This window comes from Arachis hypogaea, chromosome 18 (genome assembly GCF_003086295.3).
Source record: "Arachis hypogaea cultivar Tifrunner chromosome 18, arahy.Tifrunner.gnm2.J5K5, whole genome shotgun sequence".
Taxonomy (NCBI): Eukaryota; Viridiplantae; Streptophyta; class Magnoliopsida; order Fabales; family Fabaceae; genus Arachis; species Arachis hypogaea.
Window position 1 is genome coordinate 79,288,421 of NC_092053.1, and position 7,217 is coordinate 79,295,637.

Genomic DNA, 7,217 nt, shown 5'->3' on the forward strand with positions numbered 1-7,217 from the left:
TTTCTTCTCATGTTTTAGTGCTTGCTTGGGGACAAGCAAGATTTAAGTTTGGTATTGCGATGACAAGTCATCTTATGCTAGTTTCACAAGCATTTTTCATTTGTTTCATTAGGTTTTATGCACTTTCTTGCACAATAAGTAAGTGGTTGGAGTGGAATTCCATGATTATTTTGATTCAATCAAACATCATTTATTTTATACAAAACCATGGGATTTATGCAAGAATTAAGTGATTATTATGAATAATGCAAATTCTTATGATTTTGGTGAGACTTTGATTGCCTTTTTGATTGAATTCAGGTAAGAAAATGAAGAGAAAGAGAGGTACTACAGAATAATGTTGCGTTCAAAGAAAGAATGCCATGCTCAGTAGCGACGCACACACGTACAGGACGCCTACGCGCAGGGACAATTTTCGAAAATCCATGCGTATGCGTGCATGACGCGTACGCGTGCAAGTGGTTGGCGCTCGTTTTCAAAGAGAGCACTACGTTCATTAAGCCAGCATTTTCGGGCACATTCAAATTCGGAATTGAAATTTTGCAGCCGACGCGCACGCGTACACGACGTAGTTGATGGAGAACCTGGAGGGAAGCACGTGAACGCATGGGTGGGGCAGAGGCATGGAATTGATATTTTTCTACCCATGCGTACGCGCAGAGGACGCGCACGCGTGGGCAGCGTTTATTAAGCAAACGTAGCGCTTATTAAGAGAACACTATAGAAGATGCATACGCGTGAATAGGGATGCATAAGCATGGCTGAGGCTGAAGTTAGCATCAACGCGCACGCGTATGTGACGCATACGCATCGATGGACAAGAACACACAAGGACGCCTGTGTGTGAAGCACGCGTACGCGCGATGAGTAATCAGCAAAGCAACAACGCGCACGCATCAGAGACGCGTACACATGGGTGAATAAACGCTGCACTCACTTGGAGAACGCAACGTTTCCCTGGAAGCTGCAATCAAGACCCACTGCAACATCGGCCGAAAAGCCCACTTCAAGTATCTGAGGAGTAAAATAGAAAGTGTATAAATAGGAGAAAATTTGATTTCCTAGGGAACTTTTTTTTACTTTTATTTTTTTACTTTTGAGTCTTGATCTTCTTTTTAGCTCTTTTTTTAGGAATTGGGTAGAGTTTGAGATCTAAATTTTTAGTTTACTTCCTGTTTCCCCTCTGTTCTTTATTTTCTGCATTTTTCTCTTCTGTTCTTGGGTATTGGAGCTACCTTTTATTTTTCTTCTGTTGTTTTTAGAATTTAAGAATTGGAGATCGGATCTAAATTCCCTTTTCTGTTTTTCTTATTCTGAAATTGTTCTTTCTGTTCTTTTCTTCTTTGGCACTTTCATTTTCCTGCTAAAGAATTGAGAATCTAATCTAGATTTTCTTCTCTCTTCATTTTTCTTCTGCAAGTTCCTTTTCTATTTTGAAATTTTAAATTGGATCTAAGTCTTAATCCTAGTTTTCATCTTCTACATTTTCTTCTCTGATCTATTGCAGTTTACATTTTCCAGTTTTGTTTTGATTCCCAGCACCCAAATCCTTTTATTATTCATGCAAATTTATGTTTCTAGTAATTTAGATTCTGCAATTTATATTGCTTGCACTTTAAGTTTCAGTTATTTAACTTTCTTGTAATTTAAGTTTCAGCTCTTTTAAATTCTTGCACTTTAAGTTTCTGCAATTTACTTCTTCTGCAGTTTAAGATTCTGCCAATTTTCATTTTGCACTCTAGTTCACTTGCAATTTATTTTTTGTTAATCAAACTTCACCTAATTCATCAAATATTCGCTTAACTAAATTCATCACCATACTAAAGTTGCTCAATCCATCAATCCCTGTGGGATCGACCTCACTCTTGTGAGTTATTACTACTTGATGCGACCCGGTACACTTGTCGGTGAGTTTGTGTGGAATCAATTTTCCCTCATCAGCAAACACTGAGAATTCTAATCAAGTTCATGAGAATAATGAAAGAATTGAATGATATAATGCATGATGCAATATCTCATGATTAAGATCAAGGCTTTGATGCACTTTGTTTGTTTGGTTTCAGGTAACAAGAAGCAGTAAAGAGCCACGTTAGTGCCACTAACGTGGCCATTAACATGGAGAAGGGGAGGACTTCCAACGTTAGTGGCATAGTTAATGCCACTAACATCTTCAAACACTACAAGAAAAATACCCATTCAGCCACACTTTTTTTAAGCTACATTTGAAAAGCGTAGCCTATTCATAGAATAGGCTACGCTTTTCTCCGTGTTGCCTTTTTATAAGAGAAAAGGATACACAAATGCGGCATCATTTAAAAAGCGTAGCCTTAGGTATTATAGAAATCACTTATAAAGCGTAGCCGTAGGTTGATATCTATAGGTTCACTTTTCGTATCAAAGGAGACGCTTTTAAAGGGTAGCCTATTTGTTAAGTTTTGGGTGCGTTTTAAAAGTAATGCCTAATGTATTTAGAGGCAAAACCTTGACAATTGATAACCCTCTTTTTCCCGAAAGAAAACTTACACTTAGTGAATTTTTTTTAATTCCCTCCAAAGGTCATCACTTACCTCGTGAAGAAACCCTCTCACCACTCACCATCGCCACTGACCACTCACCATCACGCCAAAACCCTCTCACCATCACGAAGAAACCCACTTATCACCACCCACCACTGACTGTCACTCCTGTTTGCCCTCATCTATGCGCTTCTCACCTTTGCCAACCTTGTCGCACACAACCCTCACCTTCGCCATTCTCACCGTCGTTGATGACCGTCGCTGTTGTTGCGCTGACCATCGCTCTTCTTCTCGGTTCTACCCTAATCGTCTTCTCCGTGCCCTAATCGCTGATGACGGTCGCTGTTCTGACCATCGCTGTTGCTGCACCACCGTCACCATCATCATCTCCGTGCTTCTCATCATCGTCTTCACTGTGCTCACATCGTTGAATATGTATGTATTGATTTCTATTTGGTTCTAAAATTTCAGAGGTTTAGGGTTCCGATTTTAGGGGTTTTAATTTGGGAGTTTTAATCTGTGAAACTATAGGATTGTGATTTAACTGGAGGTCAATTTTTTCTTCTTCAAGCTCTTAATGATTTACAATAGTAGTTATTATTTGTTTATTTATTTATTGTTTGATGATGATTGTACCTTGCAGATTGAAGCAGTAATAACCAAGGATGAGCTTCAGCACCTCGCTTTGCTGTTCAAATCTGAATTTGATTCAATTGGTCAAATCACTGCTGGAGTTTTGCGGCTGCTTAAGCTGGAAGTTTCTGTTGGTCAGGATGTAATAGATCAACTTGGTAACCTAGGTATGCTTTTCAATTTCTAATGTTTCTGAATTAATTTTCATCGGACATATCTTGTTCTTTTAATTTCTATTTATTGTTGTTATGTTATAGTCTTCATTAAACTCAATATATAGGTAATGGATAGTGATTTGAAGCAAGGTTTAATGAATCCAAGGGATTGGTTCATTGATGACAACTAGTGATCATGTCATGTATGATACTTAGAATTTTAGAGACAGAGAAAGAACAGAATATTTCCTGGCCTCACTTTTAGGAGTACAAGAAAATACAAGAATTATCTGTCTTGGAGGAAAATACAAGAATTTCCTGGCCTCACTTTTAAGAGTACAAGAAAAATACAAGAATTTCCTGGCCTCACTTTTAGGAGTACAAGAAAAATACAAGAATTTCCTATTTTTGTTAATGCTATACTAGCTGTGTGGGGTTCAGTAATGAAATCTTGAGACAAGTTCTAGTTGTGTGATCCCCCAAGAAGTCAGTGCTCACTGCCTCACCCCCAAGAAAGATGTTTAACATAATCATTATATTCTTGTTTTTGAATTGAAGCTTAGTCTAATTATTGCTGAATAATGAAAAATAATGCTATACAGTTACCGAGAACCTTGTGTTTATTTATTTATTTTTTGCTTGACCGACTTGAGCATTGATTGATTAATTTAAATTATTTAATTATGTCTTTTCTTGTGTTTTAAATTAAATCTGAATAATTATTGTTTTGTTCAGGCTATCTTCAACGGGTAGTGTGAAGTCATTGCTTTGTGAAATAGCCTACATGAACAACTCTGCAACATTAGTTTAATTTGCAACCTCTCCTTCTCCGGAGAAATTGAGCACATTGAGATCTTCAGGTACACACTTTTCTCATTTTTTGTACAGAAAATTCTTAAATTTTAGCTTTTTTTCTTTCTTAGAATTTGAAGAAAAAAGAAGGTTTCTTGAATCCAGTTTTCGTTAGCTCGAATTTTTAAGACCTCTGATTAGGATGTCTGTGGGGGGGGGGAGAAAAAGTACAAAAAGTAGACAAGAAATCACGTGGTGTATTGAGAGTAAAGCAAAGCTGAATAAGGTAGGGTGTAACTTTAACCATCATTCTATTTTATTTTACTTATTAATTTATTTTGGCCTTACTCAATGCCAGCTAGGAAGTTAAGTGGATGTTTGGTACACTTAAGATGTTCTATTTTAGGATTTGAACTAGTATTCTATGCTGAAACTAGGAGTTGATATCGACACAGCAGAGTTGTGGTGATTTCTTTGGCTTCTCTGATTTCTTTCGTGCTTCATTTTGTTGCCTTCCATTTTATTCTTGATTTGGCCAGGGACAATGGATTTCCTTGGGTTTGCTGTAGGTTTATTTTAGAGTAAAGTTCTTTTATATAATATATATCAAGTTGCTTATACTCCATTAACAATGGATAATGGCTTATATCAAGTTGCTTATATTCCATTATTAACAATGGATAATGGCTTATCCTCTGCTAGCTATTAGGCTAAACTGAATGGCTTAAAATTATTAAAGGATCATATTTAGTTCTCTAATAGTTTTACTTCAATACACTGCTCTAGGATGTATAATATTGATGATTATATGATGATTTCAGAGATTTGTTGTTGTTAATTGAATTTATCATACAATGCTGTTTAGCTATTTGATTAGATGCTTAAGGATTATCGGACTTCTTTTCATTCTAGTATGCCTCGTGAATCCCAAGCTTGTGAAAATTTCACATATGGTACATATGATGAGTACTGCTGACATAAAAAAAATATACTTAGTTTATGAATGATAGAAATAGTATATAGACATTGCGTTGAGTGATGTTTGAAGTTGTTCTTCTCTTGCATTCATGAACTGTTTAAAGCAATCCATTCATGCTTATCATTGTGAATGTTTTAAACTTATAATCAGGTACCATGGCTCCATTATCGTCAATTCCTTGTTTTCCTTCTCTAGTTAAAGTGCTTCAAATGTAGCTCTTGAACTAGATGTATACTTTTAGTGTTAGTCTTTTGAGTGCTTCTTTCATTTTTTAAAAATAAAATATCCTATACATCAGGAGTGGTATAGACCCATGCATTTATTAAAGCAGAAAAGATAATACTACCTGAAGATAAAAGCAAAAGGAAAAGAATTCACGAAGGAAAAAAATCAGGTAACATCCTCCATTTGACACACTGTTATATATTTTAATAACTCTACTTTATTTTCCTTTTCTGATATGAAAAAAAGGTTGCTAAGGATAGGGCTAGCTGTGTGCAGTTGTGTCATTAAATGAAAAAAGTTTGTTAACTATCACAGGAAATTTAGATGCAGAATTCAATGATAAATTAATCACAGTAGAACATAGTAGCTGTGCACTAAAATATTGGAGATTTTTTTGGTCTGGACTAATATATAGATTTCTGACCTGTTTTTATCACTACTATTACCAAATGATAAACTATCAAAATGATTGAATCTTCTCAAATGCAAATTATAGTTTACAGAATAATAAAGAGTAGTAACATTAAAAGTCTAACTTGTCTAAATTTTGATTAAGTACAAATCTTCATTCTTATTTCTTCTTCTTATTGTTCCGGCTGTTGTTGTTGTTAACGGTTAAGTGATGTATTATCCAATCTGTGAGCAGGTAAATTTTGATGTGCAAGTGGATCAATCATATCATCAAGAAAAACAGAGCTATATAGACAAAAGGCTTTCACTAAAAAACAAAAAAGGAACAGGGGGTCCAACTCCAGCATCAGCACTAAAGCTAGATAAGCTTCTCCATAATTAGGTGCTAGTCCTAATCATGTTCTATATGTTGCTGCTGCATGTAGTAGTAGTAGTAGTTGGAGGATTAATAATTCATGATTGGCTTGTGTAGGAGAGTTCAACTTTTCAAATGTGAAGAGAATAGAGAAACTTTGTGGCAACAGTTCTTATTTTGGCATTGTGGTGGGAGGTAGGGGATTTTTGTCTAGCTGCTAGGGTGATAATTTTTTAAATTATAGCTCTTTATCTTATGGTTTATAGCTTTGCTTTTTTTATCTTTGAATTCTAATTTTGGATTTGTGAAACACTACTATGCATTGGTGGAACTTGTACACGGTACAGAAAGGATTAATGATATCAGTCATTGATAGTTTCGAGTCTGGTTTTTTAATTTTTATAATCGTGAATGTTATTATAAATATTTTTCTAATTTCTTTTCTATATAATTATGCAGGATAATATTGAGGATGATGATAATGAAGATTAAGTTGATTATTATTGTAATTTATTGGCTAAGATAGAGTAGTGTTGGGAATGGATACATGTATAGTTGACTAATGACTTTTTTTAGAAGATACTTATGTAGGATATAATATTTTAGTTTTTTATAGAGTATTAGTAGTAAATTTTAAGTAATATCATAGTTATTTTGATATGGCTATGTTTATTTTAATATGAGATGTATGAATATTTAAAATTTACATTATTCTAGTACTTTTGGATCATTATTATAAATATATTTTGGTTACAGATAATTTTTATTATTTAAAAAAATTATTTAGTATAATTATGTATTTATTTTTATTTTATAATATTTAACTCATATAATTAAAAATGCAGAATTATTATATATATATATATATATATATATATATATATATATATAAAATAAAAAAAATAATAAGGGACCTAAGGGTACACTTATATACAGTAGCTATAGTATACAAAAAAAATGAGGGACCTAAGGCTACACTTATAAAAAGTAGCCATGGAATATAATGTGGCTACGCTTGACAGGTGATGCAATAGTGTTGAAAAGCGTAGCCTATTCTAGTAAAAATGGAAGTTGAAAAGTGTAGACTTTGGTCCTGCACAGCATCACTTGAAAAGCGTAGCCTATTCCCAAACGCCAAAAGCGTAGCCCTT

The 7,217-nt window shown here is 34.4% G+C and overlaps 1 long non-coding RNA gene across 1 annotated transcript; it reads left to right on the forward strand.

Annotated features, from left to right (window-relative positions):
• The first annotated feature begins 2,563 nt into the window (after positions 1 to 2,563).
• LOC140181560 (uncharacterized) lies at positions 2,564 to 6,527 on the forward strand. The gene is made up of 4 exons (XR_011876350.1): positions 2,564 to 2,951; positions 3,160 to 3,316; positions 4,040 to 4,164; positions 5,947 to 6,527. It is a non-coding gene; the product is annotated as an uncharacterized lncRNA (long non-coding RNA).
• The last annotated feature ends 690 nt before the right edge of the window (positions 6,528 to 7,217 follow it).